Source organism: Callospermophilus lateralis, chromosome 11, assembly GCF_048772815.1.
Source record: "Callospermophilus lateralis isolate mCalLat2 chromosome 11, mCalLat2.hap1, whole genome shotgun sequence".
NCBI lineage: Eukaryota > Metazoa > Chordata > Mammalia > Rodentia > Sciuridae > Callospermophilus > Callospermophilus lateralis.
Genome location: NC_135315.1, coordinates 107,060,103 through 107,074,583, shown reverse-complemented (window position 1 = coordinate 107,074,583; position 14,481 = coordinate 107,060,103).

Genomic DNA, 14,481 nt, shown 5'->3' with positions numbered 1-14,481 from the left:
CTGGAAAGAACAACTTGGAGGAGGAAAGATTGATTTTGGCTCAAGGTTTCTGAGGTCCAGTCCATGGTCCACAGCTCCAAGGCAGAAACATCAGGTGGAAGAGTATATTGGAGAAAAACTGCTCAGCTCAAGAAGGTGGCAGAAGTGGAGGAGTGGGGAAGGAGGAAGGGGCCAGGGCCAGATACAGTTTTTTAATCTTTTTTATTTTTTGCTTTTAAAACCCTTCCCTAAACCTTGCTGCATGGGGGGATCATGATTTTATCACAAAAGCTTTTGGGGTACATTCCACATCCAAACCATAATGGCATACCAGATAATGTAAATGCATAAGCTTAGAGGGGCAGGATGATAAAGTAATTATCACTGCCTGGATGGGAGGCAATAGGCAGTGTTAAGAACTGTGTGTCTGTGTTTGTGTAGGGGGCTGGGGATGGAATCTCTGGCACTGTGCACATTAGGCCAGCACTCTACCAGTGAACTATATCACCAGCCCTGTGTTTTTAAAATAGAAGATACAATGACATAAAAAATAGGCTGTTTTCCCCCACTGACACCATAAAATTACAGTTTCTTTTCATGCATTTAGTGTGAAATCATGCATTGTTCTCTGTGAATAATATTCTATTGGAAATATTTCAAACACTTGTTCTGTTTGGCAAAAGCATTATGCTGGATGAAACACAGTCACACATGCACATTCATAACCTGTTTTAGTCTTGATAAATTATTCAGTTTGGTTTTAGTTTCTATTTAAGACCTAAAAATAAAGTTATTTCTTTAATTAAATTCCATTTATATCTATGTTTAAATGGTCTTCTACCAAATGACAACCTATCATATTAAAGTAGAAGAATACCAAAATATCCAGTATTTACTAGAATCAACAAAGCCTAACTTTTAAATTTATGGATTTTGAGGCAGCACTTTTAAACTTTTTATATGAAAATAAATTTGGTCTTACAACAGGTGAGCACATACTATTATTGAGAGTTTCCCTGTACCTTTCACCCATATTCCTCTTAGTTATAACCATGGTGCATTAACACATAACCATGTATAAACATTTATATAACCAAGGCACATTTATCAAAACTAAGAAACTAACATGGCACAACACTGTTAACTTAACTGCAGACTTCATCTGAATTTCTGCAGTCTTTCCATCGATGGCCTATACTATCCTGTGCTACTATACTGCTTTTATCTTCCTCCTAAGACTCCTTTGATCTGCAATGGTTTCTTAGTCTTTACTTCTGGATCCTTTGTACTATCTAGATGAAACATTGTTTCCCAAAGTTATTTAGGTTAAGTCCTTTCTTCCATGTCCCTTCCAGAGAGGTTATTTTTGTAACATATTTCGATCCATTTGTTAGTCTGCTTTCCATACTGGTTAATTTTTAAAATTTGCATGCAAGAAAAATTACTTTTGGGGTATACAGTTCTATGTGTTTTGAAAAATGCAGAGTCATGTAGTTCAACAGCATGGCACCAGACTAGCCCATCACCCCCAAGACTTCTTATAAAATGGGGCAGCATTTTTATGCAAACACTTTACTCTTTAAAAATCAAATATAATATTGACTATAATAATTATTTCTAGATTAATATTCTTTCACATTCACTACATTTAGTTTTTTTTCCCACAAAATATCATATTCTACTTAAAGGAATCTCCATTTATCAAATTCTAAAATTCTCTCTTGAAGAGATATCACGACTTAATCACTAATGACACATATAGATCAAATAAATACACTTAGAATCCCAAAACAATTTCCCAACACATCTGATTTCTCTCTTGAAACAGTTATTGCAAAAATATTTTTATGCTAATTCAGAAAAAATAAAAACATAAAATACATACAAAGCAACTTCATAATATAAATCACAGTCAAAGATAATATTTTTTATTGTCCAGTTCTCTGAATCTCTCACATCACTGCTCTTTCCTTGAGCTAATATTGACAAAAGTTGATTATCACTCTGTTCACCTTTCCTTTAAAAATTTAAACAACTCTTTCTCGAAGCCAGAATGTTTTCATTGCTTTCCTAAATTCTTATATTCAAAAAGTGAATAAATGAAGGTGAGTCCTTTAAAAGAAGGGGTGCCAAAAGCCAGACATGGATGAAATAAATTATTTTCTGGTTAAAAATCTAAAGGAGATCTCTTAGGAAGCCAAGGCTTGTAGAACCACAGTAGCTAGAAGCCTAAGTTAGTGACTTGGTTAGTCAATAGGTAGAAATCCAGAAAATGCTCAATTGGCAGGCTGGAAAGACTAGCAGGCACCAAGGGATACTTCTTCTGAGTCCATTGCACCTTAGAATGATAAGGAAAAAAAGGATTTCTCCTAAGGCCTCCATGAGTTTAAACCTACTAAGAGTTGAAGAGAGATAATAATTCTTAATCCTCAAGCATATCACCTGTCCTCAGAGACCAAGCATTGTTTGTGATCTGATGGTGGAACCATACTTGTAATGTGGAAGTCCATTTAAAAGCTTGAGTGGGGATGGTTTAGGGGTAGTGGTAGAGAGAACCATGAGAAATTATAAGTAAAATTGCACATGTATGTGTACCCAGGTGCATTTTCCTAAGGATAGATAGTCATTAGATTTTATGAGATTTTTCAAAAAGTTATGTGTCTCAAAAAGGCCAAGAACTACTTGGGTTTAGATTATTGCTAAAGGGATTGGAGCCTCCATTAATTTATCCAGTTTGATTCCTGGAGATGTTGGTTCCTTTTTTGTGGATGCTGCTTCCCAGAGTAGGTGTCACCAGAGAGAAACTTCACAAGACCCCTTGCCACCTGGAATACTAGTTCCATCGCATCTCTGCTTTCAAAACACTCCTTTTTCTGGTTTTTATACATTATGCTGGCTCTCCTTCTACAAATCTTTTGTCTACTTAACTCCTGAATGTCTGCTTTTTGAAGGCAGATGTTGCCCTAATGATTGGTCTTCAGTCCTTTGTTCTTCCTATATATACTTTATTTTTGGAGTTTCACCTACCTTTTTTTAATTAAGTTTTCCAGCATGTAGTGTAATTTCATATTTTTAAAACATGTTGCAATGTTTCCATTTGGATAGATGGCACCCTCCCCAAATTCAGCAAGTATAAAACACACTTTTGTGATTAAACAAAATAAATTACTTTTGTTTTAGGTCTGTCTAACCTAAAACAGCTAATCTCATAGAAATTCATAGTAGGTTTGAGGTTACCAGAGGCCAGGGAGAGTAGGGGAGAAGAAAGGATGGGGATATTAAGTGCCATTTGATAAGAGAAAGATATTCTCATGAGCTACTGTATAGTAGTGTGACTATACAATAATGTACTATACATTTTAAAAAGCTAGAAGATTTAAATATTTTCACCATAAAGAAATAGTAAATATTTGAAGAAATAGATATGTTTACCTCCATTTGAACATGACACAAAGAGTGTATGTGTGTGTGTGTGTGTGTGTGTGTGTGTACAAAAACATCACATGGTACCCCATAAATATATATGGTTTTATGTAGCAGTTAAAGTTTCTTTAAAAATATATATATTTTTTTCAATATTGACGTATTTTGATGTTAGCTTCTGTTAAGAATAATTCTCTGAATTTCTTAAAGTCAAAAAACTAAATTAAATCAAAGTATTATAAAATTTTAAAATCTAGAGGACATAGGTAACAATTATAGACCTATTAAAACAATTAATTATAGTATAACACAGCAAGCTTAGTAAGAAAAATACATAGCAACCTTGATAATAAAAAAAGAGTCCAAACCCAGCAGAGTAAGGAGTCAGAGTAATCTCCAAAGAGATAATCCCCACATTGAGAGATTTGCTGATTGCTTTCAAAACTTCAAGTTTTTTTTTTTAAGAGAGAGCACTAGAGTGGGCTGGGTTGTGGCTCAGTGGTAGAGCACTGGCCTAGCATGTGTGAGACCTTCGGTTCAATTCTCAGCACCACATATAAATTAAATAAAAGGTCCATTTACAACACAGAGAGAGAGAGAGAGAGAGAGAGAGAGAGAGAGAGAGAAAGAGAGAGAGAGAGAGAGAGAGAGAGAGAGAGAGAGAGCACACTGGAGAAGGTAAAATGGCGAGGCATTCTAAAAAGACAGGAGAAAACTAAGCATAGGCACACAATTTAGGAATAATTGGTCTCTTCTGGAAATTTTCAGAAGTTTGGAGTATAAGAAGTTAAAGTAACAAAATAGAGCTTGGTGAAAGACGAGATTAGAGAAACAGGGATACTTCATAAAGTGGCTTTGTATACCATATTAAGGGTCAAGCCCTTTGGTAGAAGAATATATCTCAGAATGGAGAAAAGGGGTCAGGGAAAAAAGAAATGGTGGAGAGAACAAAGAGTTTCTTTCCCAAGATTCTAAACACTGTTCCAAGGTGAATATATAGGCTGAAAATCACCATGTAGAATACTCATCAAAGGACCTGCCTGTGTTATAGTGGTAAAAGTTGTGGAGCAAGGAGGTAAAAAAGGATTGAAGATGTTGGAAAAGATAAAGGCAGAAGCATTTGACATGGTCATATTTGTATTGCTGGAAGATCACCAGGTTTCCCTTGGGGAGGATAACTGAAAAGGAAGTAATTCAAGTGACCTGTGACTAGTGTCATAGTAGTGGGTATGGAGAGAAAAGTCATATTTGAAAAAAATTAAGACAGTGGTTTCTAAACTTGTCTGCACATACTACTCAAACTGGCATTCAAACATCTTAACATTCTGATTCTAACTTACTTTTGTAGTCCTACTTTCTATTCATACCCAGTATGACACCAATTTTTTTGATGATTTCCCAAATATATTTTATACTTCCTTATCCTCTGAGCCCTGAATACTCTACCTATACCCTACAAGCCTACAATGTGCCTTTTTCTGCCAAGCCAAAATCTACCATCTTTCAAAATCTAGGCCTGGCACCTGAGGGCTTCCTTGGCCACTCTTTAAGAAACTTTTGGAGTTGGGGTTGTGGCTCAGCAATGAAAGCCCTCATCTAGCTGGGTTTGATTCTCAGCACAACATAAAAATAAATAAATAAATAAATAAATAAATAAATAAATAAATAAAGGTATTGTGTCTAACTACAACTATAAATAGATAAATAAATAAAATAAAGTAATGTCTTCACTTTTTGAAACCATATAGTACTGCAACATTAAAGCCATTCAGTATCTAGCATTCCCAAAGATGCTCTTAAGTACATTCCTATCAGGAATCTGGAGAGAAAAACTGTACAACTTTTTTTGGCACACTGTCATGGCTGGAATTAAAAAGAAGAGAAAAAGAAAGCCTGGCAGTGACATTAAAGTTTGGGGGTGTGATGGATGGAGTCGTCTGTCCTGATGGGTTGAAGTATTTATCAGTGACATCACTTAGAATTGCCAGCACATGGTGATAAAAAAAGACCAGAATATTTTAGTCAGCTTTATTATTTTCAAATTCTTTACACAGAAATTGTCTCTTTATTTCCTGATCCCAGAGTGGACCCAGCTTCAGTTTGCAATCACAAGTGCTTTTGAAATACTGTCAAGTATCTCAATAATTTTGTGAACCAATAGCTGAGAATATATTAATTACAAAGAACATAAGACTGTAACATAGGCTATGGCAATCAATAAAAGTGTAGTGGCCATGGAAATGGGAGTCTCATATCTACTGCAGAAGCAGGATTTTATCTGAGGCCACCCTGCCAGTGGCCTACTTCTTGCTTGTGGTTCAGCACAGAAGGGATTCTAAAGCAGGCCCATAACTGCAAGTGGACACCTCTGCAATTTTGGTTGGAAACTCATCAGACTGGTGGAACTTTTCTTTGAACTGCATTGTAATAAGACTCTTACTACCAAACTGTAATCCTTCTCTTCTCTCCTCCACAGGGACCAGACTTGCATCATGATCTCTTGGGATTCATTGGCTTCATTCCCATTTACCCCCAGGCGATGACCCAAATAACCTCTTGAATGATTAATATTATTTTAGTGTCTGTTTCTTAGAGTATCGAATCAGACATAATAAAGTGATAACTTTTGAGAATTTTTTGTAATTCATTCTTATGAAATGTGAGGAATAATTTCCCATCATTTCCACCAAAGACAACTTACATAAGTTTCTAAGAGACATATTAACCAAGCATCAAATTTAATGAGGTAAAACAGCCAGAGAAAACCAAAATGTTCCTGAATTAATTTATGAAATTCAAATGGAAGAGTTCTACAAAATAAAAACAAAAAAACTGGTTATACTAAATGTTCTATCTACATCATTAAAAGATAGTCAATCCTTAAAGCATCACCTATTTTCAGATAGATATCTGATCATGCAGCTTCCAAAGACCCAATGTTTTACAAAACAACAGCAAAATGACACTACAATTGAGTGAAGAAAATGTCAAATACTTGACAGTATTTCAAAAGCACTTGTGATGGCAAACTGAGGCTGGGTCCACTCTGGGATCAGGAAAAAATGGCGAATTCTCTGTAACTGCACGAAATATTGGGAAAATTGTACATGGGTATGTCTGGTGAGCATTTTACTGAGAGATACTTTCTCTGATTCACCTTTTAGATTTAGCTGTGTGGGCATTTGCATCTCATCCTATACCAAAGGAGGAAAGCCTTTGGCTGAGGGAGTGGGAGCTATAGACAGGTAGGTGTTAGGTGGTTGTTTTGGTAAATTTATTCAAACTAAGAAGGGCATATACTACTTCCGTTATTAATAAGTACAATCAAATGACATAATAAGCAATTCCATGTGCCAAACATTGTATTAGGTACTTTACATAATTAATCTTTGCATCCAACTATGGACTAAGCTTTATTGGGCCCATTTTTTAGAAGAATTAACTGAGGCTTAAGGGGGTTAAGACTTGTCTGAGTCCCCACAAAACATGTACTCAAACTCTGGTGAGTCGCTACTGCTCTCCTGAGTCCTGCTACCTCCCAGCAGGAGCTGGGCATGGCCCATAGGAAGACTCCCTGAAGGAAGCTGTTTTTATTTCACACATACCCTTCTACAAAGGAAATGCTGCTGCTCTCTCTGTCCTTAGTAGAGATTAGTAACCAACATCTGCACCCTAAAATTACAAAAATTAATCACTCAGAATAATAAAGTGTTAGCATACAAAAGACGTTTTGATATCATCCAGGATAGGGTCTTTATTGAACAGATAAAACTGGTGAGCATTTTACTGAGAGACACTTTCTCTGATTCACCTTTTAGATTTATCTGTGTGAGCACTTTGCATCTCAGCCTACACCAAGGGAGGAAAGCCTTTTGCTGAGGAAGTGGGAGCTGTAGACAGGTAGGGGTTAGGTGGTTGTTTTGGTAAATTTAATCAAACTAAGAAAACATTCCACTCCCACACCACCCTTTGTTGCCACTAAAAAGGAACAATGAGAGATTCCATCTCCCTCTGGCCCTCAGGTGTTTCACAGGGTCATAAAAGCTAGGCTGGAGAGGCTTCTCCTTTTTCTAAGTTCTGTGATGATTCTATCAGCTACAAGAACATGAAGGAGAAAAGGGAAACAGGGTGGGTGGAAGGGCTCTGCAGTTTCTAGGGAAAAAATAAGGTAGGGTTCCTTGCCAACTTTTGTCCCTGCACATACAGCACAGCTTTCTTTTGGTTGACAGATAATTATATGTATTCTCAATTTTAAGAGGAAATCCATGACACTGCTGTCCTTTCTGAAAAATATTTTCTCTCAGGCATACTGCCATTATTAACAGTAGGTAGGTAAAGTAGCTTTGGGGTGGAGCATGTTTTTCTCAAGCCAACATTTGATTTAATTTAGGATATTAATGGGCAATAGTAAGAACACAAATATTGTTTTCTGTTTGAATAAAGAAAATTTAGTTTTTAGTTTTAAAGTCTAATTGTTGTAAACTACTCCATACTTTTGTTATTCCCCTGGGCCATGGGTATCATAGTAAGCAAGTCAATGAGAGTGTAAACACTGAATTGCCAATTAGTTCACTGGAAATTTGTTTTTCAAATAAATAGCCCATTTTTGTCACCTCAGTCTTTGAGGTCACAGAAATATAGTATTTATAATTTACAAAATATACTATTTTTAACATTAAAAGCCTCAAAGTATATTTTTCCATGAAATACTTAAAATTTTCTTTACAAATGATTAATAATTTTCAAATTTCCTTTGTAATTTTGTATTAATGTGTCAATGTGTGCAAACCCTCTGAAAATCCCTTTGTTGTTCAACAGCTTACATATCATCTGAGGTTGTTCTTTGAAAGAAAAAAAAAAGGTTACATGTGGAAATACACCTGAGTTCTGAGTCTATTATTAATTCTTCAAAGTTCTGTTTAGATTGGTGGCTCATCCTGAGTCTGTTTAATAACTCTTAGGGCCACCTCCTCATAGGGTAAGTATAAGATTAATTGTTGTTATCTCTGATGGCATGTATTAAGCTCTTACAGTTTTCAGATTAGGACAATCTTGTTCACCCAGAATCTAGCACCATGTTAGGGATGCAGTAAATAGCAGAAGTTCTCACTCATTCTCCCTGAACCTTAGCTTTACTTGGTGCTACAGAACACCTGCTGCTCACCCTTACTGAATGTACCCACTCTCACTATAGGATATCTCTCTTCGTGTCCTCCTCCCACCACTTTTGGTGCTCTTCAATGGCTTCTTTGCCTCTGCCTTACCTCTAGCTCCTTCCTCACGTTCCATCCAAGTCTGTCATCTTCTTGCCAGCACACAGTGGACGCTTGATAGTTACATGTTGAGTGAATAAATGAAATAATGTCATGCTTCAGACTCCTTGGGATATGCTTCAATAATGATATTAATCTGATTAGGTCTAAATATCTATCACTAAGTGAAATTTCTCAACTCTGGCAACAAACCTCTATCTCCACAAGCATATCTATAGCAATATGTTCAAAATGAAACTTAAGATTTCCAATTAAAAATAGCAGATTAATCACACACACAGATTAATCTGTCCCATTCCTTAGAATGATAGCTAAGAAATATCCTGAAGGAAATATATACAAATTTACAAGGACAAAGAGTACAGAAGAGAATACAGTGGTTAACTAAAAATTCCAACAAACTTTTGTAAGAAAGCAGATATAAGTGAAATGTCTGAATTAGAAGTCAGTATGAATGCAGTATTTTTTTCTCATCTTTAAGGACTTTACAATAGTTGATTTTTTTTTCTTCTTTTTAATTAGTTGCTTCCACAGGGTGCTTTTTTCCTTGCTTTTCTCATTAACCATCTAAAGTTTTCTAAGCATTGATTACTAAAGGAAAGAAGAAAGGAAGATGATGAGGAGGAGGAGAAGGAGGAGAACAACAACTAATTTGGCCTACAGAACCAAGGAGAGCACAGTTTATGTACTGGCAAGACAGAAACCCAGATAAACTGACAGTACATAACGTATAATGAACTCGTTCAGTTTAACTGTCAGTTTATCTGGAACCTGGAACCAGGCCCTGGAACAAGGCCTATGTCCCCCTAGAAAATTAGAAGCTGCTTCTCCAAGAAACTTGACAGCCCCAGGGGGAATGACTTCTCAAAGTTTGGAGGCACCACAAACAACAAAAATATCCACCACTGACAAGCCCTACCTATGCCCACACTGCTTCTATTCAGCTCTTTAATGACCTGTTGCTAAATACCAACATATAGGGATTTGTATTGTGAATATAAAGTCAGACAGAGATTAATAAACAATTGAGGGAAACTTCTGAATATGATAAAATGAAAGGGAAAAAGGTATACAGAGCAAACAGAGCCAATGAAAATAGAAGAAAAATTGTAATTAATGTCTTTAGAAATGAGAAGATGTTATATCCATAAATAACTATAGGATGCTATGAAAATGGAATAAGCAAAAGAACGCTTGGAATTTAACAATAAGGTACCATAAAAAGTTATCTAAGAATTTGAAGATAATATTAAAGAAATCTCTCAGAAAATAGTCTCCTCACTAGGTAGAGATTTATGGTGGTAGGAGTAAGATAGAAGAAAAGCAACATTTAAAATACAGAATTAAGTCAGAAAGGCCGACAACTGCCAAACAGGATTCTAAGGGGGAAATGAACAAAAAATATTATAGGAGACAATTACCACAGAAAAAAATATAATATCCTCCTGAGAGAAGCACTAAGAGATAGTGAGAAGTGAAACAAAATGCTGCTTTCCTAACAAAAAAAAATTTAGTACTATTTGACTTAAAAAAAAAAAGCTGGTCACGGTGGTGCACACCTGTAATGCCAGCAGCTGAGGGGTCCCAGACAGGAGAATCAAGAGTTCAAAGCCAGCTTCAACAACACCAAGGCTCTAAGCAACTCAGCAAGACCCTGTCTCTAAATAAAATACAAAACAGGGCTGGGGATGTGCCTCATTGGCCGAGCACTCCTGAGAGTTCTGTTTCTAGTACCCTCCCCCCAAAAGACCTTCAGTTTCCTCCCCTGAAATCTGTCCTTCATTTCTGTGTTCTCTTTCTCTGCCAATATTATTACCAATTATCTTACCATTTTTTTCTAAAACAGTCCTGAAAGTTATGCTTCTGATGGATCTTTCAAACATCTCTCTCCAACCCTATTGGCTTTGTCTGATCCTCACCTCTCCCTGAAATAGTTCCACAGTCTTATTACTGGTGGGTCTACCTTTGGTCTCTACCCATCCAAACCATCCTACTACAGGCATGCTTTTGAAAGTTGCTCATGCCTGTAGTAACCTCCTGAAAATACTGTTTTCCCTCTGAAACTTTAAGGCTTGATACTGGTAGATAGGTGTTTTCCCACCTACCTTGTTTCCAATATTATTTCAAAACAACTTCAACCCCCCTCTTCCTTCAAAACTGCCAGATATTCTGAAGATTATTTTATCTGACCACACTAGCCAATACTTTTCCTCTTGACTGTCATTTGGCTAAGACATGACCTCATTTCACTAAAATTCTAGTACCTGGCTTACTGTCTTCCTCTTTTCCACTACTTGTGTCACATTCTCGGCAATTTTAGTACCCATCTTTAAAAATAATAATCCTCTTCCTCATACTGTGGCCTCCCAAATTCTTAATTTCCTCAACACTCTCTCTCTCTCTCTCATATATATATATATTTTTTTTCTATCTGGACCACCCACTGCCCTGGTTATACTCTGGATACAGTCACTGCTACTCTCTACCACAAGCCCTTGCCTCTCCAGTCTCCTTCCAGTTCACCCAGCCTTTGTGACATCTTAACAAACAACTTTCTATTAAAGATCTCCTCTTCTTTTTAACCCCTCTTTACCCATCCTTTGTGAAACATCATGTTCCAGAACTATAATCACTCCCTGAAAACACTTTAACTGCTTTGTTCCTCTTTCTCTCCATCCAACTGTCTACTTGTATAATCCCAAATAAACCTTACTCTGGGCCTAAATCCACATAGCTAAACTCTTCTCCAGAAAGGGAGAAAAACATGATAGAAAAATGCTAATTGGTTTTACCCTATAACCAAAAATATCAAATGGAAAGTACCATTGCCAATTAGCTCTTCTGATTTCTCTATAGAAACAAGAAACCACATGACAAGAATTACCTACATCAATTTCCTATAATACTCTCAATCCAGCTACATTTGAATCTCTCCCAACAATGTGCTTTCTATTAAAATAGAAGAAATTTCCTTACTTTTACATAGGCCACCATTTTTGCTATTTAAGAACGGCATTTCTCAAATCATCCCTAATCTCTCCTAAATCGTCAAGTCGTCTTTCAACTATAGCATTACCATCAGCAGAAACACATTTAATATCACTCATCTAATACAAAACAAAGTGACCTTGACCTTACGTTTCCTTCCAGCTCATATCCCATTTAGCTTCTCCTTTCATTGTAAAACTTTTGCAAAAAGTTACCTCCGATTCTCTATGAAGTCTATTTCATTATAGTTTCATTCCAGTTTTTCTTCATATTTATTATATAGGAAAGCAAACAAATCTGATTTTTAAGCTTGAACCTTAACCTCTTGGGCTCTGATTAATGTTCCGTGATTTACTATCAATAAATGCAATATAACTTCTCTGTATCTTGGTTTCTTCAAGTATAAAATGAAAATAATCAAAGTAACTATCTCATAAGATTATTGTGAAGATTAAATAGCACATATGAAAGCAGAAGAATACCAGGACTGTAGAAATAATTCAATACATGTTCACTATTATGTTCAACAAAGAACCATTTTTCATCTTACCAAATCCAATAATGAAGGCTCTTCTTTGTCTTAGTTCTTAAGAGGCAGTAGATAGAGTTCACAACTCACTTCTATTCATGGATCCTGTGACATCACACTCTATTGGGTTTCTTCTACTCTACTGGCTGCTGATTCAGGATTTGATGTCTGTTTAACGTCTAAAAATTAGAATATTCAGCCCACCCTTCTTACTATCTAAACTCTTCCTAGGTATTCTGATCAAGTTTCATGTTTTTAAATATCATCTATGTGCTGATGTTGCTCAAATTCATATCTCCAATCCTGGCATTCTTCTGAGCATCAGACACATATAATTAACTACCATCTCCACTAGGATATTAAGTTGGTACTGAAAATCTAACAAATCCAGAACTGAATTCTTAAAGACCTCCCTCTTTCTTCATCTTAGCCCATAAATCTGCTCTATTAATCTTTCTATATCTGTCATAATTATCATTATTTACATAGTTATCAGGCCAAATAACTAGAAGTCATATCTGATTCTTCCTTCTTCTCAAACTGATATTCAAATAATAGCAGGCCTGTTTGCTTCATTTTGAAAAAAAACCCCTCAAATGCATCTCTACTTCTTATTACTGCTTCCATCTTAATCCAAGTTATCATGATCTCTTTGCTAAATGATAAAAAATCTTCTAAACATTTCCCTCCTCCCATTCTCCCCTCCTCCCAATTAAGTAATTTTCTTCAGAGCAGCCAATGTAATCTCAAAGAATAAACCACACCTTATCAATTCCCTGTTTAAAATCTTCAGAGGCAATTATAATTAAATCCAGTCACAGTGGTGGACAGCTATAATTCCAGCATCAAGGGAGGCTGAGGCAGGACATCACAAGTTTGAGGCTAGCCTCTGCAATTTAACGAGGCCCTAAGCAACTTAGTGAGACAATGTCTCAAAATAAAAAAAAAATAAAAAGGGCTATGGATGTGTCTTAGTAGTAAAGCACTTGTAGGTTCAATCCACAGTACTAAAAAAAGAGAAAGAATTAAATTAAAACTACTGATATCTATTGAACTCAGGATATACACTAAAATGATTAATGACTGAATGAAAAGTCTTGCTACAATAGTTATAGTTAACAGTTAATCTCAGCTGTGAAATAGAATGTTTATTAGATATAAAAACTACATGTGATACCCTCAGAAATTCAGATACTTCAGATAAACATCTCTCTCTCTCTCTCTCTCTCTCTCTCTTTCTCTCTCTCTCTCACACACACACACACACACACACACACACACACACAGAGAGAGTTATATAAAGCCAAAATTGCTTTTATAGGGAAAATGCACATATATTTTTAACAGAAAAAAAAAATATTGCTACCCTGAAAAATTCTACATTTTTTCTATAAAGGCAAATTTACACAAATGGAACGATTATCTGGAAGTATCACTATTTTAGGAGTTCTAAGAAATATGGTCAAGGGTCACAAGGGCCAAAAACATAGCTCAGCATAGCTCATGAGTGTGAGGCTCTAGGTTCAATCTTTAGTACTGCATGAAAACAAACAAACAAACTAAACCTAAATCTCACCAACATTTTGACTAAACAAACACTACTGATTGCTAACAAATTGTTCTATGCTTAGAATTGCATTTTTCTAAAGTTGTGATTACATGAATATGCTTAAAAAATTGTGTTCTTGCATTGTTCAACATATTACCTGATCACCAGAAACTTGGCCGGTGACTAATCTGGCAAAAATATGGAATATATTCTAAATAGAAATCACTTTCAAATGAATAAATTTTCATTTCTTTCTCAGGCCTTATAAAAGATAACAGGCTTTTCCTAAAAAGCATATTTAATAAAATTTAATAAAAATTGTGTGCTATTTTAGTAATCATTTCAACTTTTATCCTTAAAATGTGTTTATGAATAAGATCTGTGATTTTAACCTCAGCAACATAAACTTGACAATTAACCTTTCAATATTAAAAAATATTGCAATGACAATCCCAATTTCAAAGCTAACAAAGAAGTACAATTAATGTATAATTATTTTTACAAAATAAAGCACAATATTACTAAGGTCTCAAGATTATGACACATCAATCTAAGACACAGAGCATAAAACAATGTGTTTAGATTTTCCTTTGGAAGTCCCAACTCTTATATCTGTAACAAAATAAACTTTTACTCAGTTATTTTTAAAATATCAAAAATGGAAAAAGTATACTAAAAGACATCAATAAAGACTGTTTTGATTATTCTTGGTTTGTAACCCATTTAATAAAGCATGCAGT